Here is a 24,167-nt window from a genome sequence, read left to right as displayed (position 1 = left end):
AGGCTGCATTTCTGTCAAATTATTAGCTCATGATAACCCCTTCCTCCTTGTCACACCTGGCTGCCTAATTCCTATCCAATTAAAAGTGACATTTTCTGGTGATTTTAGCAATTTAACCGCATACTTTCTTTTTTTTTTTTTTTATTTGAGAAGCTCTTTGGAAGGCTGATCACTGAAAACTGAAGGGTTTTGTCCTTCAGATGCTCCCAGTTATAAAGAGGAAAAATTGTCTAAGACATATTAGATAGGGCCTGCCTACAGATCCAAAGTCATAACATGGTCTGTTCCATGCATATCATTGCAGCAGTAATTGCTGAGAACTACTCATCTATTTTTAACAAAGTCCTTTTCACTGCAACTAATTAGGTTGATTCTTACAGTATTGTAAAATAAAATAAAGTAAAAATTAAAATTAAAAAAAATAATAAAAAATAAAGTAAGGGATCCAAATTTTAAATTATGTCAAAAATGTATCCATTGTAATTGTGAATGTGAATTTTATAACAAATAATTTTGATAATCATACACACATGTGCTTATATACATATATGCACACATCCACTCACAGAGACATCAAGGACATTTGTAAAGATAGCTCACCACTTCCAGATATGTTTTAATTTTTAAGTTTCATATAATAAAATCCAATTCTTAAGCAACACATGAGTATATGTGTTAAATGACAAAAAATGTCTCAAAATGCCATTTTCATACACTTTCACTTACTTAATATGACCTCAAACATTTTCTATGTTTATAAGTGTTTTTATTTCCAAATGTTTTTATTTCCAAAATAATATCCCAGTTTTGTTGAACCTCCAAATTTGTTGAGGCTCTAAAATATACATTTCTTCTCCTCTAATTAATTATTCTGCTGCTACTGCTAAGTCACTTCAGTCACGTCTGACTCTGTGCGACCCCATAGACGGCAGCCCAACATGCTCCCCCATCCCTGGGATTCTCCAGGCAAGAACAATGGAGTGGGTTGCCATTTCCTTCTCCAATGCTGAAAGTGAAAAGTGAAAGTGAAGTTGCTCAGTCGTGTCCGACTCCCAGTGACCCCGTGGACTGCAGCCCACCAGGCTCCTCCATCCATGGGATTTTCCAGGCAAGAGTACTGGAGTGGGGTGCCATTGCCTTCTCCGACGTGAACATAATTTTAAACCAAGATTTGATTTCCTTTGCCTCAAAATATTTTCCGAGAATAAATTCCCTAACATACTATTCCTTAGCCTCCTTAATGTATGACTCTTGATGTTGTAGCCATATTGCTTTCTGCAGTTGCTTAATCCAACTCTACCATCAGCAGAGTGAACTGAATAGGTCAGAAGAGGATCCACCACTGCCCTGGTCTTGAAGAGAGTTAGGCTATCACTTGATCTGCCCTCTACCCTCACATCACCATCACTGCTACTGAATGTGTACTGACAACTGGCTAATGACCACTTCTGAGAGCTCTAATTCCTTCCTGCTACAAACTTCCAGTTGGGTGCCCTGATTGGTACGCTTTACTGTCTACAACATTCCTTATCCAAGTTTTTTTTTTTTTTTTTTTTTTGCTCTAGTTTTGTACATCAGTTATTACTCTAATTTTAACTGTGATGTTAGAAGACTCTTAAGAGTCCCTCGGGCTGTAAGGAGATCCAATCAGTCCATCCTAAAGGAAATGAGTCCTGAATATTCACTGGACAGACTGAGGCTGAAACTCCAATAATTTGGCCACCTGATGAGAAGAACTGACTCATTTGAAAAGACCCTGATGCTGGGAAAGATTGAAGGCGGGAAGAGGAGTGGATGACAGAGGATGAGATGGTTGGATGGCATCACCTATTCAATGGAAATGAGTTTGAGTAAACTCCAAGAGTTGGTGATGGACAGGTAGGCTTGGCATGCTGCAGTCCATGGGGTCACAAAGAGTCAGACACAACTGAGCAACTGAACTGAATTGAAACAAACTATTACTCTAATTAATCCTGATAAAACACTACCTCAAGACTCCCTTCCAAAAGCCCTTTAGTTAGAATAGTCACTATGATTGCTCCTCTATGTGATTACAACTCCATGAGAACAGCACTCAAAAGCACAAAATGGTTTATCTGCCATAGCAATACCCATAACCTTCAAGACAATAAAATTGTAGTGATGATGTATCCTTCCAGGTTCTCAATGACCAACTGATGATGTAACCCACAATGGACAGGGTGATGTCAATCACAGAAACATATCACAAGGACTCTACTGGAATTTTATTCATAATGTTAAATCTCCAACATTTCAGTAAACTAAAAAAATTAATACTAAAAAGGAAACACTATGGACTGCAAGAAAAATTTGAAAATAAGTATAACAAAATATTAAAATATCTCTAAAAAATGTTTTCATCTCAGCAAAATCCATAGAGACTTCATGAAGAATACTGTAGGTAAATTTTATAATTTATATTTGAGCAGTTTTAAGGCAATGTGTAAGCATTTAAATCTTAATTTTTAGTGTAAGAATCTACAAATAAAATCTATATAATGTGTTTTACCATTAAATAAGAAGAGCTTTAAGTAAAATCATATGAAGGCTACCACTCAGTATTTTTACTTGGTTTATAATGATGACAGGTTACTTATTCTTCAGTTTACTTGCATAATGTAGTAAATCTCCTTTTTAAAGAGATATATGCAGTGTTAATTTTTTACTATAGACAAATATACATAAGATTCACCATTTTAAGTATTTTTAAGTGTGTAACTTGATGGTGTTATGTACGTTCACAATGTTGTACAACCATCACTACTATCCAATTTCAGAACTTTTAAGTTATCCCAAATGGAAACTCTATAGCCATTAAAAAAATAACTCCACATTTTTTCTTTCTGCAATCCCTAGTAACTTTCATTATACTTTCTGGATCTATGAACTTGCCTGTTCTAGGTAACTCTTATAAGCTGAAACACTTTATAACTGGCTTATTTCATTTAGCATTTTTCAAGGTTCAGTCATTTTGTAGCATGACTCAGAATATCATTCCTTGAGAAGGCTGGATAATACCTCTTGTACATATATACCACATTTTGTTTATCCATTCATCTACTGAGACATTCAGATTATTTTCACATTTTGACTTGTGTGACTAATGCTGCCATAAACACTGGTTTATGTCTGTTTGAGTTTTTACTTTCAATTATTTTACACATATACAGAGAAAAATGGGATTACTGGATCATATGGTAATTCTATTTTTAACTTTTTGAGTAACAAACAGTTTTTCTCAGGACTGCACTATTCTACATTCCCACCAACAATGCACAGTGTTTCCAATTTCTCCATATTGTAGACAAAACTTGGTATTTTCCATTAAAAAGAATAATAATAGCCATCCTAAAAGGTGGTGCTAGTGGTAAAGAACTTGCCTGCCAATGCAGGAGATATAAGTGAAGCAGGTTCAATCCCTGGGTTGGAAAGATTCCCTAGAGGGCATGCAACTCACTCTAGCATTCTTGCTTGGAGAATCCGATGACAGAGAAGCCTGGTGGCTACAGTCCATATGTTGGACACAACTGAAGCAACATAGCAGACCTCGCATCCTAAGAGGTGTACAGTGGTAAAGACATATGCAGTTTTAAATCCCATTTTTTACTATAAATTCAGGCATGAAAACTCTAAATATTATTTTCTTTTGAAGTTGCAGTATCTAACCTCAGAAAAATTACTAATCTGAAAGACGTTTTAACATCCAACTAATTCTATGAACATGATAAACATAGTTTGTTGTACTCGTTTATAATGCAATAACTAGGACAACGACTTTTAACCACTGGTCATTTAATTAGGTAAATTCATATAACACACACACATATATATGCATGTGTGGGTGTGTGTTTGGTGGGGGGGAGGCTACAATAGTTGCTGCTTGTCTATTGACTAGGGCTTCCCTGGTGGCTCAGATAGTAAAGAATCTGCCCACAATGCAGGAGACATGGGTTCAGTTCCTGGATCAGGAAGATTCCCTAGAGAAAGGATGGCTACCCACTCCAGTATTCTTGCCTGGAGAATCTCATGGATGGAGGAGCCTGGTGAGCTACATTCCATGGGGTCACAAAGAGCTGGACACGGTTGAGTGACTAACAACAAACACTAACGAAGAAAATGCAGCATAACATAAGTTATATATGGTTTATCATGCTTCTAAATGTGTTTTTTCTTATCTGTTTAGGAATATTGACACTAAAAGGAATATATTTTCTTTTGCCTGTTTTTATCAGTAATCAGTATTTCTCTAATCTAGACTTTATATCCAATTCCTTGCTCACATCAATTTACTTATTCATTCAATAATGCAAATAAGACTATTTCCATTTCTCTACCTCAAAAGAAAAGAAATGAAGCTTATTCTAATAAAAATCTGAAGTTTTGAAACAACAGCCTGTAATTAAAAATTCATTTTTTATTTTAAACAATGTGTATGCTTGAAAGAATCATAGAATGACTTTCTACAAGCTGATTTCTGCACTAACACTTTTGGAAGATTTCGAATGCTAAAGGTATGTGTACACAATTATAAGAAAAATGTTACCCATACATTTTTAAAAAATGAGAACAGACACTAAATGCACTCTCAGTCTCACACTAAATGATAACAAAAAACCTACCAAGCCACAAGTTAATGAAATTAGTATTTCTGCACAAATATCAAGAAAAGCTTACATAAAATTTTAAGACAGGCATAGTTTGAGAGCATATATCATTACAGAGAAAATTACCTGGTGCGCAATGTTGTTGTTATTGTTTAGTTGCTGCATCGTGTCCAACTCTGCTACGCCATGAACTGTAACCCATGAACTGTAATCCTCCAGGCTCTTCTGTCCATAAGATTTTTCAGGCAAGAATACTGGAGTGGGTTGCCACTTCCTTCTCCGGGGGATCTTCTCCACCCAGGGATCAAACCTGTGTTTCCTCCTGGCAGATTCTTTACTACTGAGTCACCAGGGAAGCCCGATTTGCAATATACAAGTCATAAAACAGTTTTTGTTTTTGTTTTGGTACTGTTATTTATAAAGCAAAACTTAGATACAAAAGAATATCAGAGAAGTTACACCTCACCAACAATGTCCATCAGTTGCTCCATGGATCCATTTTTTAGGCTTTACTTAGAGCCCCAACAAAGGTAGGAAAATGATAAATTCACTGGGACTGCTTAAGTTCTGAAGCAAAGCACTAGAATGCTGCTCAGATATTTGCCCCTCTTTTCCTATAGCTAACTTTTCTTGGAGTAAATCATTATCACAATATCAATGGGACTGGAACAAACAGAGATCAAAATATACAGATAACTATAAAGTCAGATCGCTTTGTTTATAGTAAATTTTCCTTAATTCTAAAATATTGTTGCTTCTCTGTAAAGAGATATGAGAACCTTTACATGCAAACAAATGAATATATCAAATGATTAAATGAGTCACAGCCAATAGAAAGATAAAAATAGTTTAGGCAATAGAGTAGAGCATAAAAAATAAGAGTTGCTGAATTTAGCTACAAACCAGGAAGAACATGATATCATGAGGGGTGAAGGCAGTGGGATAATGTTCCAACTGTTGCAAATGAAAAAAGTCAAGAATGGTATCTTGAAAACCTGAAAGTTGAAAGTGAAGTCTTTCAGTCATGTCTGACTCTTTGCAACCCCATGGATGGTAGCCTACCAGGCTCCTCTGTCCATGGGATTTTCCAGGCAATAGTACTGAAGCGGATTTCCATTTCCTTCTCCAATGGTATCTCAGCACAAGGTTAATCTTCCCAGAGCTGAAAGCTACACTGGTCACAATGCATGGTTTCCTGGAAGTGATCCTGAGGTAGGGCCATTTATAGAGTAAACAACCAGTGAAAAGATGAATGTATCTATGGAACTTTAATTCTTCTTAATTCATCACAATATTTTATTTAAAAGAAAACTATATGTGAGATTGTTTACCATATGTGCATTTTAATGCAAGTACAAGAAAAGTACTTTCTTAAAAACACTGAAAGCAAAGTCACTTTCCTCGTCTGCTTGCAAATATGCTTCTCTCTTCAACAGCCAGTACTCCAACCTCCCTAACCTTATGAAATACACTCTGACCTAATGTGTACTCTGCAAAACCTAAAAAGAAGGAAGGGAGAGTGGGAAGGAGGGACAGAAGGAAAAAATTAAGTCTAAAAGTACCTTGACAGGAAGAGAAAGGGAGAAAGGCAAAGAGCATATTATGACTTAGGCCTAATCAAGGATCAGAGATCCTTTACAGACTCATAGCCTTCAGGGATCTGAAGGCCAGTGGTCATATGGCCACATTTGCAGTGGTTGATAGCTCAGAACTGAGACAACTGTAGTCACAGTTTTTCAGACTCTCCTGAACAGTAACTCTTCTGTGTCTCCAGATTTGATTTTAATGGGAAGAATTTATTCATTCTTACAATGCGAAAAATGGCTTTTATTAGAAGCCATAAATATATAGAAAGCTTTGGATATGGAGTCAGAAGACTTGCAGTTTAGTCTTCACATTGCTATTAACTAGTTTTGTGACATCCAGAAGAAACTAACTTCATCTTCTGAGGAATAATATTGAGTCTATTATATTATGGATTCATTATTCAGACTTTTCCATCAAAAATATAATTCTCTCTGGTTATCTTTTTTCCTTAAGTTCCTTTTTCCATAGTCTTAGGAGTTGCTTCTTGGCCCAACCCCCTGCTTGCAGCTTTCCTCTTTCCATATCACCATCTGAAATACACATTCAAATTCTTTCTAATTCTAACACACATTTCTAATTCTTTTGAGAACACATTGTCTGTTTGCTCACTTTAACTAAAAAGAATAGTGTACATTTGAGGGTTCTCTTTCTCTGCATCCATCTTAACTAGAGATACAGTAATAGTCAACATTCATAAGTGGAGAAATGAAAGATACAGCTGACACTCTCCCTGATTCCCTAGTGCTTCACAAAACCAGTGCTCACCCACCTAGCATATGAACTCATCATCCTACAAAGCTCACGCCATTACACTAGGGCAATCACTTTCCCTCCTCATGTAGTCATATCAACCTCTGGACAGAGCTTTCTGTCAAAGCAACATGAATTATATACTCAAGTTATTTTCTCTTCAAATTCTATCCACTCTTCTGCAATGAACCCACCTATTTCCATGGCTTTAACTGTCCTAGATACACTGATAATTCATGTATATCTATGTCTATATATCTATATCTACATATCAGAAATTTACTTAGGATATTTTAACCTGGAGGCCCCACAATTACTTCTAATTCAATGAAGTCAAATTATTGCATTTCACCTTTAATTTTTACAACCCCCACAATTGCCAGTTCTACTTCCCCTAAAATATTTCAACCTTGAAGAATGACATCTTTATCCACCCAGCTTTCCAGATCATAAACTCAGAGTACACGCTTGACCTATATGCAACAAAGAGTTACCCCTAAAATCTGTTCTCTCACCCTTTCATAGTAATATAATTATAGCTAAAACTCTGGCCACCCGTTGGAGATTGTATTTCTCTTCCTTCTTTACAGCTAGTCACTGCCCATGGACGAAGTTCTAACCATTGGAATTTGAGCAATAAGTGATATGTACAATATCAATGATAGATACAATGATGCCTACCTCATTTGCATAACATTTGCTGCCCTGTACATTTTTTCCTTTACCTTTCCTGCAGGGTAGAGCATGGAGACATGTAAAACAACTCAGCATCAAATATGCAAATGATGACAATTACCTACAGATAATAAGGGGAACAACCAGATATGAGAAATCTGAGTCTATAAAAGATGACATAGAATAGAGCCACTCCGCTAATGTGGACTGGACTGAATATAACATGTCTGCAAATAAACATCTTATTTACTCCCCTATATTTTGAAATCTCTATGCTACAACAGTTAAACTTTGCCTAGTTAACACAACTCCTACCTAACTGTAATGAATCTTATTGGTTTCAGCCCTTTGATTGGTCTGGAATAAGACTTTAAAATATTTTCACCATTTAAAATCTTAGTTTTGTATCTTCTGTCTTGCTTCATCCAATGAAACAATCCTTTTGCAATTAAACCCCTTATTTTCTCCTGCTTGGAATATGTCAGTGGATCACATTTGGATATTTTGTCAAACTTGGTTTCTAAAATATAGATGTAATCATCACCAAAACCTTCCTTGCAACTCAAAAGAATAGTTTTTTTTGTTTGTTTGTTTGTTTTTTTTTTTTTAATGTGATTCCAGCTCCTTTCAGAACAAGGATCAAATTCCTTGACAGACCAATCCTTCTTAATGGGTCCTGAATTTATCTTTCCAATATTTTTTCAAGTACCCTACACTCCATCATAATAAAATCATATTTTTCATAAAATGCTCAGTCCTGTCACTTATATATGCACCTAACATATACTGCTTCTCTAGCTGTAACTGCTATGCCCAGCAAACTCTTACTTACTCTTTAAGGATGAGCTCAAATATATACTACCTTTTAACCCTTCAACCACTCCAGGAGGAATGACTTTTTTTTTCTCTCATGTGCTTCATCAAATTGACTTACTATACTGTATTTTAATTTATCATATTTTGCTTCCTTGATGATCTATAGCCGATAAGGTAAATTATTTGAAGGAAGGGACTATATCTTTTCATTCTATAGGCCAAATATTTAGTACAATAAGTACTCGGTTCTCTGTACATGTTTATACTGATTAAATTTACAGATGAAAATGCAGGCATCTAGAAGCCTACCCAGAGACACACATAAAATTAACATGAATCAGTGTTTAAAATCCAGATAAATCAGGCTAATAGGTTGTCAGTCATATCAATTGAAAGAACTAGAATACTTAAAAATATTTAGAAGGGAATTAACTAGGACTCAGAATCACAGTGCAGACTTCTTGAAATTTATCATTATAAGATATGCGTGCATGTTAAGTCACCTCAGTTGTGTTCAACTCTTTGTGACCCTACGGACTGTAGCCCACGAGGCTCCTCTGTCTATGGGACTCTCCAGCCAAGGAAATGGGTTGGAGTGGGTTACTGTGCCCTCCTCCAGTGATCTTCCTGACCTAGGGATTGAATCTGAGCCTCCTATGTCTCCTGCATAGGCAGGCAGGTTTACCAGCTGAGCCACCTGGGAAGCCCAAATAAGAGGATAATTAGTAGCAAAAATTGGCACCAGAACCTTATGTATTCCATCCCCTAAGAATAATTTCCATCAAGTACAGTAAATCTAATAGTATTTACTGTAATATTCAATGGATTATATAGAATCTGAAATGGAATAACTTAACTTTGTGCTTTACTTTAGGTCTATTAGTGAAGTTTAAATTAACAGCTATAGCATGAAAACACATGATTTCCACAGAGTATAGAAAAATGACAAACAGAATAGAATAATTTTGAATCTACAATATTTTAAAATTTAAGGAAATAGAAGGAAGTTATGGAAAATAATATTTTACATTATAATTTATATCTTAAGTCTCCTTCTATAAACAGTTAAATATTAGGAAGAAACAAACCATAAATGACACAGGAATTTGGATCTTCATGAAGACAAGGAAAATATACCAGCTCAGAAGGCTTTACTTGCAATAATTACCCAACTTAAATTCACTTGAAATGGCTAAAATGCATTTTATCACACAATTAGAACCCTGGGGCAAGTATTCCTGAGCTGGTTCAAGCACTCAGTGTCTGTAATTAATGACCTGGCTCTCTTCATTCTTATCTTTCAACTATATTTGTTAGTATTTTGCCTTAGTTCTAAGATATGATCAATCAGGATATATGATGGTTGTCACAGCCTCTGGTACTTCAGATAGATTCTACAATATTTGGGCAAAGAAGAGAAGCATTTGCTACTTTGTTATTTATTTATTTACTTGTGTATATTGAGTTAACGTTGGCTTATATCATTTCATGTTTTTAGGTTTTGTTTACTTTTTATTTAAGAGAAAAATATTTGCAATAGTCTTTCAACAGCCATTTCCTCCAGTATCACTGATCAGGGTGGTTGATATGACTATGCCATAAAGCCATAAAAGACTCAGAAAGTGGGTGTCTGGCATTGTCAGCCTCCATACTGGGCAGTGAGCTTTTCATGGTGTTCTATATATTTTTCTACAATTACACTTATTTCATTGTGCATTTCTCCTCTTCTACACTGTAGGCTTATTGATTTATTTTATTTTATTTCCTAGCCTAATATTTCAATAAATGATGCTTAAATAAGTGAAATGAAGAAAGAAAGAAGGGAGGGAGGGAAGAGATTGTAGGTAACTTTTTAATATGCAAGAACTTCTCCCTTGCCCAGTCTATGTCACTCCAATAAAAGACTAAAGAAAAATTTCAAGCTAACTGAGTGGCATTGGAAGAGCATATCATTCTACTTTATTGATTAAAGTTCCTTTGGAATCTTATTATGTATATCTACTCTCAGGCATCTTTCCAAAAGTCAAGCTACCATTTATTTCCTCTTGGCTCAATATACTTTTTCTGATGCTGCATCGCTTTCCAGAAATTGTATTAAAAGATCCAAAATTCAGCTAAATAATTAAGCCATAGCTTCTTCTGGTAGCAAAAAATTTGTGTTTCCTTAAGACAATACAATCATTTTGAAATTGATTAATTTTTAATCACAATGAAGTTGAAGAAATTACCTGGCTATGGAATGGTTAAGTAATTAGGTTAAAATGGCAGAAATATGAATTGGATCCAGTTCCAGTGATTTAATGTATAGCTTTGGAGTCAAATGCACACCACTTGGAATACAAAGTTTGGGTCCCTGAGGTAAGCTCCATGGTTCTCTCATTTTTATATGCTACCCTTTACTATATGCTAAAGAAGATAGAGACTTAACTGCAAAATAATTCCCTGCAGGGTGCCTATTACAATATAATGGGCCCAGTCTTCCCAAGGTTGAAGTCAGAGGGCTTTCCAGAGGTCCACAAGGAATAATAAAGCATAAAACATATCCTGGAATGGGTTGATGCTTTTAAGATGACCAACACTGCTGAAATCCATCTTAATACGTGAGTGAACGTTATTGGCATTACTGAAAAAAATTCAAGGCTTAATGACAGCAGCAGCATAGATCTAAAACAACAAAAACCAAAAACACACAGTTTTGCAAGATCTGAATTTCTTGCCAGGGATCGAACCCCCAACCCCCGCAGTGAAAGTTCAGGGTCTTAACCACTGGATCCCAAGGATTTCCCTGAACATAAAGGATGCTTAAAGCATAGCAATCACTTAAGGGTCATTCTTAGTGTAGGTTCACTTTACTTCTTATTTTGATTATTTTAATAACTGTCCACATAAATTCTTGATGTACAGTGAGTACTTAGTATTACTGGATGAGTTAATAGATGAGTAAATGATAGCAAAAAATCCTTTTCTCCTTCTCTCTTTTAACTTGAATTCATCTTTTGCCATCATCAGTGCTAAGCATCACTTCTTCACATCAAAGGAGCATTATAGTGCTCGGTGCTCTGTTTCACATATATATGCCTTGTTTTAAATTCTGCTATATTTGCAGAACATATTGCATGTATAATAACCTATCATTATGACAGTATAAAATACTGCCTTGCCAAACACATGATCAGATTCTTGAAGATATAACTCATTTACCACTTAGCTCTTTATGATCTGTATTTAGCCCAGTCCATTTATCTACAAGGTGGTAAAATATTTCAATAAATATTGATTTTAAAAAATGGGGAAAACAAAACACTGCTAAACACTGTGCACAAATCTAATGAAAGACAATAGGTGATCTTTAGTCTCAAGAGAATACAATCTCATATGAAACAAGACTAGAAAATGTCAAAGACAATTTATAATTTTGAAAACTACCTGTTCAGGAAAAAGTATGTTATCTGTGTTGATGTTGTACAGTGATTTAGATAAATGACTGATAATCAAAGATTTTTATTAGTTTTATATTTATATAATGATACCTTGGCATTGGAGGAAGAACAAACTCACTTTAGGAAAGTTTTAGAGAAAATGTGACATATGATGTGGGTAAAGGGAAGAGAATTTCATCAGCATTATAAAAAGGAAATTCTAGATGAGGTATTAGTAGTGAAATTCACAGGTACTGGAGTACAAACTGTCAGTGAGAATAATAGAATGAAGTGGCATGGCCAAACCATAAACTTTAATGGGAACCTGGGATAGGGAGAGAGATAGAAAATAGTGCTTAAACATTTGAATGGTGCTATATTGTGGGAAAATATGAACAATTTAGAAAGTTTTCCAGTGTAAACTTAGATAATACCTATGCAATTTTTAAAATTGAAAGTTTTACTAGGCTTGGTGGACATAAAAATTACCTAGACTAGAGATAGAAAAATGAGTACGATATAATTCTCTCCATCATGAAGGAGACAGCCTAAAGAGGAAGACAAATTAGTGAACAAGCTATTGTAGTACAGAATGTCAGAGGTATGTCTAAAGTGAAGTGAAGTGAAGTCATTCAGTAATGTCCGACTCTTTGCAACCCCATGGATGGTAGCCTATCAGGCTCCTCTGTCCATGGGATTTTCCAGGCAAGAATGCTGGACTGGATTGCCATTTCCTTCTCCAGGGGATCTTCCCGACCCAAGGAATGAACTCAGTTCTCCCACATTGCAGGCAGACGCTTTACCATCTGAGCCACCAGGGTTAAGTTCATGTCTAAAGGGCTATGCAAGTATTTAGGAAAAAATGGAAAATAACTTATGGTCATTGAAGCAGGGGGAGCATTTAAAATGCTAAGAAGCTAAACAGATGTTAAAATACAGAAGCCGTGATAGGGCTGAAGGAAATAAGGGGATGCCATGGTGATTCTAGAGCCCAGACTCCAGGACCATCTGCTGGGAGTCCACACCACGGTGAGAGGTGGAATTATGGAATTTGAAACCATTGAAAGTAAAATAATTCATCTGCAATCAGAGCTGCCAAAGAAATCGATGCCAGAGATATCTCTTGAAGACAGACAACAGAAAGAGGTATGTGGTTTATTGGAATACTGATCAGAGCCAGGGAAAAATAAAAGAATATTTTCTGTAACATGAAAGTTTATAGGAAAATAACCAGCACGAGGGGTGTGAGATAGCACATATGTAAATAATAACATACAAAATGAAAACCCTTCATTGAAGATGCGATTAAAATGTATCTTCCGGGCAAATTGGAATTAAGTAGGTAAATGATAAGGAAAAATGTGTGACTGATGAGGAAACAACATGTACAAAATTATAGGACTTATTAAAAGTTTTCTCAGAGAAATGTAATATTTTAACATGGTTGGTGATAAGAATATTAATGAAAATCTAAAGACAAGGCATCAGTAAAGTTGCTTACTACAATAAAAATATGATATTTAATAGAACAGCTTAATCAGAATGAGGATACAGAAAGGTTAGCCAAACAAAATGAAAAACAGATTTCAAGGTCAACTAAATGGAGGCTAGAGGACTAGAAGACTGACCCAAAGGACAAAGACTGACCCAAAGGAAAAACAGTATGCCTTAAACTTCAACAAAAGCAGTGAGAAAAAAGAATGCACACAGAGAGGAGGCCTTTAATTGAGTTTGGAAAGAATATCAGGTTAAGATAAAAGCATAAGAGCTCAGTTATGAACATATTAATTTTATGGACCATGCAGGAGCCCAATGTTTGGTAATAAGGTTTTCACCCAAGTACAATTGTGGGAATTATTAGCATTTGGAAGTAGTGAAAACAATGGAAGCAAGTGAGATGTCAATATAGTGTGTAGAGGGAGACCAGCAAGTGACTAAGCCTGAAAGCCTATGAAGCATTAAGATTAAGATGAATGACCAATGAACAAGTGGTGAACAAAAGACATGGTTAAGTCAGAGCTGAAAGTGCAGTGTTTTGGGGCATCTTTATCTTCAAATCAATTACTTATGCTCCTCAGTCTGGCTCTCCTTACATAGAGAGTCTCGCCCCTTTCAAGATGATTTCCCAACCTTTCAATTCGCAGGTAGCCTGTATACTATCAGCCACATTCAACTCTACCTCCCTATGGGGTTCCAGCTACCTCTACTAGCTACTATATTTCAAGCTTCTGAACCACCACAAATCCTTTGTTTCATTATCCCTGTGGTAGTGGTCTTCTGGCTTTTGTTAATATCTGGGCTGCTTCTCCAGCTCCTGTCAGCTTTGGCTTTTCTATCAGCTTTTTCATTCACTCTTTGCAGTAAAATCCCTTTACTTCAAACTTAATGGTGGTTTCTGTTTTTGGATTAGATTTTGATACAAAAATATATTGGGGCCACACAAAGCTAAGAAGAAGGTCTTACAAAGGAAACTATAAGCAAGGTGAAAAGACAGCCTTCAGAATGGGAGAAAATAATAGCAAATGAAGCAACTGGCAAACAACTAATCTCAAAAATATACAAGCAACTCATGCAGCTCAATTCCAGAAAAATAAACAACCCAATCAAAAAATGGGCCAAAGAACTAAATAGACATTTCTCCTAAGAAGACACACAGATGGCTAACAAACACATGAAAAGATGCTCAACATCACTCATTATTAGAGAAATGCAAATCAAGACCACAATGAGGTACCATTTCACTCCAGTCAAAATGGCTGCTATTCAAAAGTCTATAAGCAATAAATGCTGGAGAGGGTGTGGAGAAAAGGGAACCCTCTTACATTGTTGGTGGCAATGCAAACTAGTACAGCCACTATGGAGAACAGCGTGGAGATTCCTTAAAAAACTGGAAATAGAACTGCCTTATTTGGACTCCAGATGATGACTGCAGCCATGAAATTAAAAGATGCTTACTCCTTGGAAGAAAAGTTATGACCAACCTAGATAATATATTCAAAAGCAGAGACATTACTTTGCCGACTAACATCCATCTAGTCAAGGCTATGGTTTTTCCACTGGTCATGTATGGATGTGAGAGTTGGACTGTGAAGAAGACAGAGCATTGAAGAATTGATGCTTTCGAACTGCTGTGTTGGAGAAGACTCTTGAGAGTCCCTTGGATCACAAGGAGATCCAACCAGTCCATTCTGAAGGAGATCAGCCCTGGGATTTCTTTGGAAGGAATGATGCTAAAGCTGAAACTCCAGTACTTTGGCCACCTCATGAGAAGAGTTGACTCATTGGAAAAGACTGATGCTGAGAGGGATTGGGGGCAGGAGGAGAAGGTGACGACAGAGGATGAGATGGCTGGATGGCATCACTGATTCGATGGACGTGAGTCTGAGTGAACTCCGGGAGTTGGTGATGGACAGGGAGGCCTGGCGTACTGCGATTCATGGGGTTGCAAAGAGTTGGACACGACTGAGCAACTGAACTGAACTGAACTGAACTATGACCCATCAATCCCACTGCTGGACATACACACAGAGGAAACCAGAATTGAAAGAGACACGTGTACCCCAATGTTCATTGCAGCACTGTTTATAATAGCCAGGACATGGAAGCAACCTAGATGTCCATCAGCAGATGAATGGATAAGAAAGCTGTGGTACACATACACAATGGAGTATTACTCAGCCATCAGAAAGAATACATTTGAATCAGTTCTAATGAGGTGGATGAAACTGAGGCCAATTATACAGAGTGAAGTAAGCCAGAAGAAAAACACCAGTACAGTATACTGACTGGACATGGAACAACAGACTGGTTCCAAATAGGAAAAGGAGTACATCAAGGCTGTATATTGTCACCCTACTTATTTAACTTCTCTGCAGAGTACATCATGAGAAACGCTGGGCTGGAAGAAGCACAAGCTGGAATCAAGATTGCCAGGAGAAATATCAATAACCTCAGATATGCAGATGACACCACCCTTATGGCAGAAAGTGAAGAGGAAATAAAAAGCCTCTTGATGAAAGTAAAAGGGGAGTGTGAAAAAGTTGGCTTAAAGCTCAACATTCAGAAAATGAACATCATGGCATCTGGTCCCATCACTCCATGGGAAATAGATGGGGAAACAGCAGAAACAGTGTCAGACTTAATTTTTGGGGCTCCAAAATCACTGCAGATAGTGATTGCAGCCATGAAATTAAAAGACGCTTACTCCTTGGAAGCAAACTTATGAACAACCTAGATAGCATATAGAAAAGCAGAGACATTACTTTGCCGACTAAGGTCCGTCTAGTCAAGGCTATGGTTTTCCAGTAGTCGTGTATGGATATGAGAGTTGGACTGTGAAGAAGACAGAGCGCCAAAGAATTGATGCTTTTGAACTGTGGTGTTGGAGAAGACTCTTGAGAGTCCCTTGGACTGCAAGAATTCCAACCAGTCCATTCTGAAGGAGATCAGCCCTGGGATTTCTTTTGGAAGGAATGATGCTAAAGCTGAAGCTCCAGTTCTTTGTCCACCTCATGTGAAGAGTTGACTCACTGGAAAAGACTCTGATGCTGGGAGGGATTGGGGGCAGGAGGAGAAGGGCATGACCGAGGATGAGATGGCTGGATGGCATCACTGACTCTATGGATGCAACTCTGAGTGAACTCCAGGAGTTGGTGATGGACAGGGAGGCCTGGCGTGCTGCGATCATGGGGTCGCAAAGAGTCGGACATGACTGAGGGACTGAACTGAACTGAACTGAACTGAACACATATATATGGAATTTAAAAAGATGGTAACAATAAGCCTGTATGCGAGACAGCAAAAGAGACACAGATGTACAGAACATACTTTTTGACTCTGTCGGAAAGGGAGAGGGCGGGATGATTTGGGAGAATGGCATTGAAACATGTATAATATCATATAAGAAATGAACTGCCAGGCTAGGTTCAATGCAGGATACAGGATGCTTGGGGCTGGTGCACTGGGATAACCCAGAGGGATGGTACAGGGAAGGAGGTGGGAGGGGGGTTCAGGAGTGGGAACTTATGTACACCCGTGGCAGATTCATGTTGATGTATGGCAAAACCAATACAGTATTGTAAAGTAAAAAATAAAAAATAAATAAATAAAATTTAAAAAAGAAAGAAATAGGTAAATGCTACAAAGAGGTTAAGATAGTTGAGAAAGTGAAATCAACAAGCTATTAAGTAAAGCAGGATGTTTAATAATATTCAAGCTAGTATTGATATGTAGTGGAACTGAATGGTAAATGTACTGCTGTTTCCATAATTTCTCTGCAGTACACACTGTATAAGTATTAAACTTAGGGAAATCTTACCTGAAAACTTGGGGTCTTCACCACTGGCCTACTGATGTTGCCATGTTGATGAGTTGCATAATCCAACTCCTAGGGCCATCACAGCTCTCCAATCCCAGTGATAGAATTGAGTCCACAGGCTTTCTCAAAGGATACAGTTCTGATGCTCAATTTAATAGCATGTGACAGTCTTTTCAGAGCATGAATAACACAGATATAGCTGTGTTGCTGGACTGACAAAGAGCCCAAGTCAAAGAGGCAGTTTTACAATATATAAAGCATTACATCTCTGCATTATATCCACTGGTATAAGGCATGGTTGGCCTAAAACAATAGACTGCTAGGTATTACATCAGCAAAGATAGGTTTACTCAGGATCAAACAGAGAGTTGCAATTATGAGTCTGCACACATGGTTAGCCACATACAAGGGAAAGAAGACACTTTTTTAGAGAGAAAAATGAAGTTGGGAGAGCTATGGTAAATAGACTCCATGGGTTGTCATTGGATGAATCCTTGTCAGGAAAGAAGAGTCATTCTTCCCCTCCTGTCATTTCAGGAGACCCATTATGGTCTCTTGAAACTAGTTAATGAGTTTTCCATTTACTAATTTTTTAAAACATTATTCATTTCATTGAGTGATACAGAGTTCCCATATATACCTGTCATTCATGAGGTCAATAGAAAACTGCTCTCCTAAGTTTGGAGAGACAGGAAGATCCAGAGTTACAGCCAAGGTCTCCTCACCACAAGCAGAAACTATTGGATCTGTACAGTGGTAAGAACATTTAAATAGCAATTGTGAAAAATCCCTAGAAGCTGAGTATTGACTTGCTCAAGAGTGGGAAATTCTTAGCAGCCAGACTCAAGGAAATGCCAACAATCTGTAGGTTTTACTTCCAAGAACCTCAATAGGTTGGTCTCTCAGAGTGAAGAGTAAAGAAGACGTCTTTCCAGGATCCAGCAGGGAGAGGAAAAAATAAGCAATGTGAAATTTGACCAGCATCCTCTAAAACAAAGGCTTGATCTCCAAGGAAAAAAGACTTTACCTAAGCTTTATCCAACCTGGGGAAGAGCATTTTTCCAGCTGTAGTCCCAAGCAGCTGTCCTGTCTCATCCAACGAAGCTAAGGACACCTGCTATAAAGGCAGAGGCCAGGAACACAAGCCCACTAAAATAATGATTCAGTCATTGATTTTTTTACTCAAACACTACAACTGTACTATTTAAAAATAACTTACTATTGTCTACTTTTTTCCATTTAATATTCTAGTTCCTAGCACATTTTTCTATATTACAGAACTCCTGAGATATCATAATCTTAGTTAGAAGTCAAGGGTGTCAACATGACAGAATTGAGGCAGACAAGGCTCTCTTTACAACAAATTCAAAGGATTTGGTTACTGTGAAAAAGCATTTGATGGGTGCAATATTGCAAGGTTCATGCACTGAACAGAAAGTTTCCCATGGATTTACTCTTGACTGATCAAACAATCACTCAGCCTGCTGCAAACATCTGAATGATGCATGAATTACGCCAACAAATCAATAGTCATGATAAGGTGCCTTGTCAGAAGCACTTTTACTATTATTTAAAATCTCATTTAAACACTGTCTTTAAAATAATCAACAAACTTATTCTTAATTTCAGAAAAAAAAGAGCATTAACTATCATTTGTTCTTTGTTGCTTTGCATTATATTGTTTTCCTTTTTTTAACCTTTAACAAGGTCTTTTGTGTACAAGGTAGCTATCCAGGAAGCCACACACATTACAGGGCCAATATATGTGCATAAAAATAATGTAACTTAGGCTGCTGCTGCTGCTGCTAAGTCGCCTCAGTCGTGTCCGACTCTGTGAGACCCCATAGACGGCAGCCCACCAGGCTCCCCCATCCCAGGGATTCTCCAGGAAAGAACACTGGAGGCTACCTGAGGAAATTGGTGTTTGAAAAAGAAGAAAAAATCATTTATAACATGGCAGATAAGCTCTATTATACAAATTATTTCTAATCATAATAAGATCAGGATCATGTTTTAATTATTTATAGTGAAGATATCAAGCACTGGTTTTACATCAACACCTACCTGCCAATTCAATATTAGGCAAGTGCTTGCAGAGAAAGTGATTCATCAGCACATATATATATATATGCTTCAAGTATAAAAAGAGAAATAAAGCTAACTATGAATTATTAAGTCATACATGTAGGTTAAATATCAAGAAAAACTTCAAAACTAATAAAAATAAAATGCATAATTTCCTTATAGTGATTAGAGAATAAAAATACCTTGATCCAAAAGAAATCACATAAAGAGTAACGAATATGCATGGTAAATAGCAAAAAGTAAGTGGTAAGTTTGCATCTTAATAAAATTTAATAAAACACAACCAAATGCCATTTTCAAAAGAAAACTAAAATATTAGTACACAGAATAACTGAAAGTAGGAGAGAAACTAAAGAGAATTGAAGAGCCTCTTGATGAAAGTGAAAGAGGAAAATGAAAATGTAGGCTTACAACTCAACATTCAGAAAACTAAGATCATGGCTTTGGTCCCATCACTTCATGGTAAATAGGTGGGGAAACGATGTAAACAGTGAGAGACTTTATTTTGGGAGGCTCCAAAATCACTGCAGATGGTGACTGGAGCCATGAAATGAAAAGACACTTGCTACTTGGAAGAAAAACTATGAGCAACCTAGACAGCATATTAAAAAGCAGAGACATTACTTTAAGGTCAGTCTAGTCAAAGCTATGGTTTTTCCAGTAGTCATGTATGGATGTGAGAGTTGTACTATAAAGAAAGCTGAGCACCAAAGAATTGATGCTTTTGAACTGTGGTGTTGGAGAAGACTCTTGAGAGTCCCTTGGGCTGCAAGGAGATCCAATCAGTCCATCCTAAAGGAAATCAGTCCTGAACTGTTGGAACTGAAACTCTAATACTTTGGCCACCTGATGTGAATCACCAACTCATTGTAAAGGACCCTGATGCTGGGAAAGATTGAAGGCAGGAGAAGGGTATGACAGAGGATGATGGTTAGATGGCATAAGTTACTCGATGGACATGAGTTTGAGTGAGCTCCAGGAGTTGGTGATGGACAAAGAAGCCTGGCGTCCATGGGGTCACAAAGAGTTGGACATGACTGAGCAACTGACCTGAACAGAGAAAAGAACTTCTTGACAAATATTATAAAGACAACATTGGATTGGCTACATAATTATTAGCATATTTTCCCAGGTGAGAAATCTAATTAAGGACAAAGGATATCATTAATTAAGAAAAAATGTAAACAGTAGGTAAAGGAAGAAGTCCACTCAGAATGAAAAATAGGCAAAACCAATACAGTATTGTAAAGTAGAATAAAGTAAAAATTAAAATTAAAAAAAAAGAAAAATAGGAACAAAGATTCAAAAGAACAAGAGCATGAACAGCTATTCAGGAAAGTACAAAGAATGTGGTGTAACTGGAGTATAAATTTTGAGTAGGTCTGAGGAAATAATGAACAGAGCTTCAAAAATAATGTATGGTAATGGTACACTTTAAATGAAATTTGCAGACTTTGTAAGTAATTTAAAATATTATTCTAATTTACATAACAATTTTGTATTATTTTTCCTAGGTTTTGTTTTAAAGAAACTATCAAGATGAGGTTCTTTCCATTAAGTAGTGATAGTCTAGTGAGAGGAAAAAATAGTGAGGCATTTATTAGAGTAAAAGATGTGAGAGGTAAACCCAAAGTGCATTGAGAGATCACTTTAGGTATACCTTGTCTTTGAAAGACAGAAATCTTGTCTTTCAAAAAGAGAGATTTTAATACAGTCAGTTGGCCACTACACTGATAAACCAAGAGTTTCAGTGAGATAGCCTTGCTATTAAAAACATCACAAAGCCACAATCATAAGAGGGCTGGAAGGATAATAGAGGGAGATAAACCAGGTCCAACAAGGAAGACCTAGACCACACGTGAGGAGAGACAAAGTGATTTGATGTGATTTGAAATTGTAGAGAAAGATAACTAGAGTTACAGAAGCAGGAAAGGGCCCACAATCAGAAATACTAGTTGAGACAGAAGAAGAGGTTCAAATATATCCTGCTTCTCTCTCTTCTCATTGGCTGGAACTTCTTGGAAGTCAACTGTAAATTTATCCTTTGAAATGTTATTCTCTAAACTACAGGTGAGAGGCAGGTGAGAGCCATGGTAAATAAAGAGTGACTATGAAAGCACACAGGTAAATTTCTTCTGTCGGGGACATTAAGTAAAGGATATGAAAATAATAAAATTCAGAACCAAAATCACTTCTTGGAATAAGTCATGAATTGTAATTTTGAAAAAAAGTTGTACTTAGTAAGATGAATAATAAATAAAGTATTTTGTAGATAATTCCTTTTAAGAACAGATGCCAGGTTGGAAGAATCACAAGCTGGAATCAAGATTGCTGGGAGAAGTATCAATAACCTCAGAGATTCAGATGATACCACTCTCATGGCAGAAAGAAAAGAGGAACTAAAGAGCCTCTTTAAAAAAGGAAAGTGAATAACCTGCGTTGAAACTCAACATTCAAAAAACTAGGAGCTACCCCACAACCGAGGTGGGGGACGGGGCGGCCGAAAGGAGAAACCTCACATCCAAGGAGCGGTGGCTGAGTTGGTGCAGGAGGGTCAAGAGGAGCTATTCCACATTCAAGGTCAGAAAGGGTGGTGGTGAGGAGATACCCCTCGTCCAAGGTAAGGAGCAGCGGCTGAGCTTTCCTGGAGCAGCCGTGAAGAGATATCCAACATCCAAGGTAAGAGAAACCCAAGTAAGACGGTAGGTGTTGTGAGAGGGCATCAGAGGGAAGACACCCTGAAATCATAATCACAGAAAACTAGTCAATCTAATCACATGGACCACAGCCTTGTCTAACTCAATGAAACTAAGGCATACTGTGTGCGTGGGGACACCCAAGACAGGCGGGTCATGATGGAGAGATCTAACAGAATGTGGTCCACTGGAGAAGGGAATGGGAAACCACTTCAGTATTCTTGCCTTGAGAACCCCATGAACAGTATGAAAAGGCAAAATGAGAGGATACTGAAAGAGGAACTCCCCAGGTCATTAGGTGGCCAATATGCTACTGGAGATCAGTGGAGAAATAACTCCAGAAAGAATGAGGGGACGGAGCCAAAGCAAAAACAATACCCAGTTGTGGATGTGACTGGTGACATAAGAAAGGTCCGATGCTGTAAAGAGCAATATTGCATAGGAACCCGGAACGTTAGGTCATGAATGAAGGCAAAATGGAAGTGGTCAAACAGGAGATGGAAAGAGTGAAGGTCAACATTCTAGGAATCAGCGAACTAACATGGACTGGAATGGGTGAATTTAACTCAGATGACCATTATATCTACTACTGCGGGCAGGAATCCCTTAGAAGAAATGGAGTAGCCATCATGCTCACCAAAAGAGTCCAAAATGCAGTATTTGGATGCAATCTAAAAAATGACAGAATGATCTCTATTCGTTTCCAAGGCAAACCATTCAATATCACAGTAATCCAAGTCTATGCGCCAACCAGTAATGCTGAAGAAGCTGAAGTTGAACGGTTCTATGAAGACCTACAAGACCTTTTAGAACTAACACCAAAAAAGATGTCCTTTTCATTATAGGGGACTGGAATGCAAAAGTAGGAAGTCAAGAAACACCTGGAGTAACAGGCAAATTTGGCCTTGGAATATGGAATGAAGCAGGGCAAAAACTGATAGAGTTTTGCCAAGAGAACGCACTGGTCATAGCAAACACCCTCTTCCAGCAACACAAGAGAAGACTTTACACATGGACATCACCAGATGGTCAACACCGTAATCAGATTGATATATTATTTGCAGCCAAATTTAGAGAAGCTGCATACAGTCAATGAAAACAAGACCAGGAGCTGACTGTGGCTCAGATCATGAACTCCTTATTGTCAAATTCAGACTTAAATTGAAGAAAGTAGGGAAAACCACTAGACCATTCAGGTATGACCTAAATCAAATCCCTTATGATTTTACAGTGGAAGTGAGAAATAGATTTAAGGGACTAGATCTGATAGATAGAGTGCCTGATGAACTATGGATGGAGGTTCATGGCATTGTACAGGAGACAGGGATCAAGACCATAACCATGGAAAAGAAATGCAAAAAATCAAAATGGCTGTCTGGGGAGACTCTGGAAATAGCTGTGAAAGAAGAAAAGTGAAAAGCAAAGGAGAAAAGGAAAGATATAAGCATCTAAATGCAGAGCTCCAAAGAATAGCAAGAAGAGATAAGAAAGCCTTCCTCAACGATCAATGCAAAGAAATAGAGAAAAACAACAGAATGGGAAAGACTAGAGATCTTCACAAAGATTAGACATACCAAGGGAACATTTCACTCAAAGATGGGCTCAATAAAGGACAGAAATGGTATGGACCTAACAGAAGCAGAAGAGATTAAGCAGAGGCGGCAGGAATACACAGAAGAACTGTACAAAAAAGATCTACACGACCAAGATAATCAAGATGGTGTGATCACTCATCTAGAGCCAGACATCCTGGAATGTGAAGTCAGTGTTCCTTAGAAAGCATCACAACAAACAAAGCTAGTGGAGGTGATGGAATTCCAGTTGAGGTATTTCAAATCCTGAAAGATGATGTGGTGAAAATGCTGCAATCAATATGCCAACACATTTGGAAAACTCAGCAGAGGCCATAGGCCTGGAAAAGGTCAGTGTTCATTTGAATCCCAGAGAAAGGCAATGCCAAAGAATGCTCAAACTACCACACAATTGCACTCATCTCACACACTAGTAAAGTAATGCTCAAAATTCTCCAAGCCAGGCATCAGCAAGATGTTCAAGGTGGTTTTAGAAAAGGCAGATGAACCAGAGACCAAATTGCCACCATCTGCTGGATCATGGAAAAAGCAAGAGAGTTCCAGAAAAACATCTATTTCTGCTTTATTGACTATGCCAAAGCCTTTGAGTGTGTGGATCACAATAA

The sequence above is a fragment of the Ovis aries genome, chromosome 6 (genome assembly GCF_016772045.2).
Source record: "Ovis aries strain OAR_USU_Benz2616 breed Rambouillet chromosome 6, ARS-UI_Ramb_v3.0, whole genome shotgun sequence".
NCBI classification, from domain to species: Eukaryota; Metazoa; Chordata; class Mammalia; order Artiodactyla; family Bovidae; genus Ovis; species Ovis aries.
Note: the sequence above shows the minus strand (reverse complement) of the source record.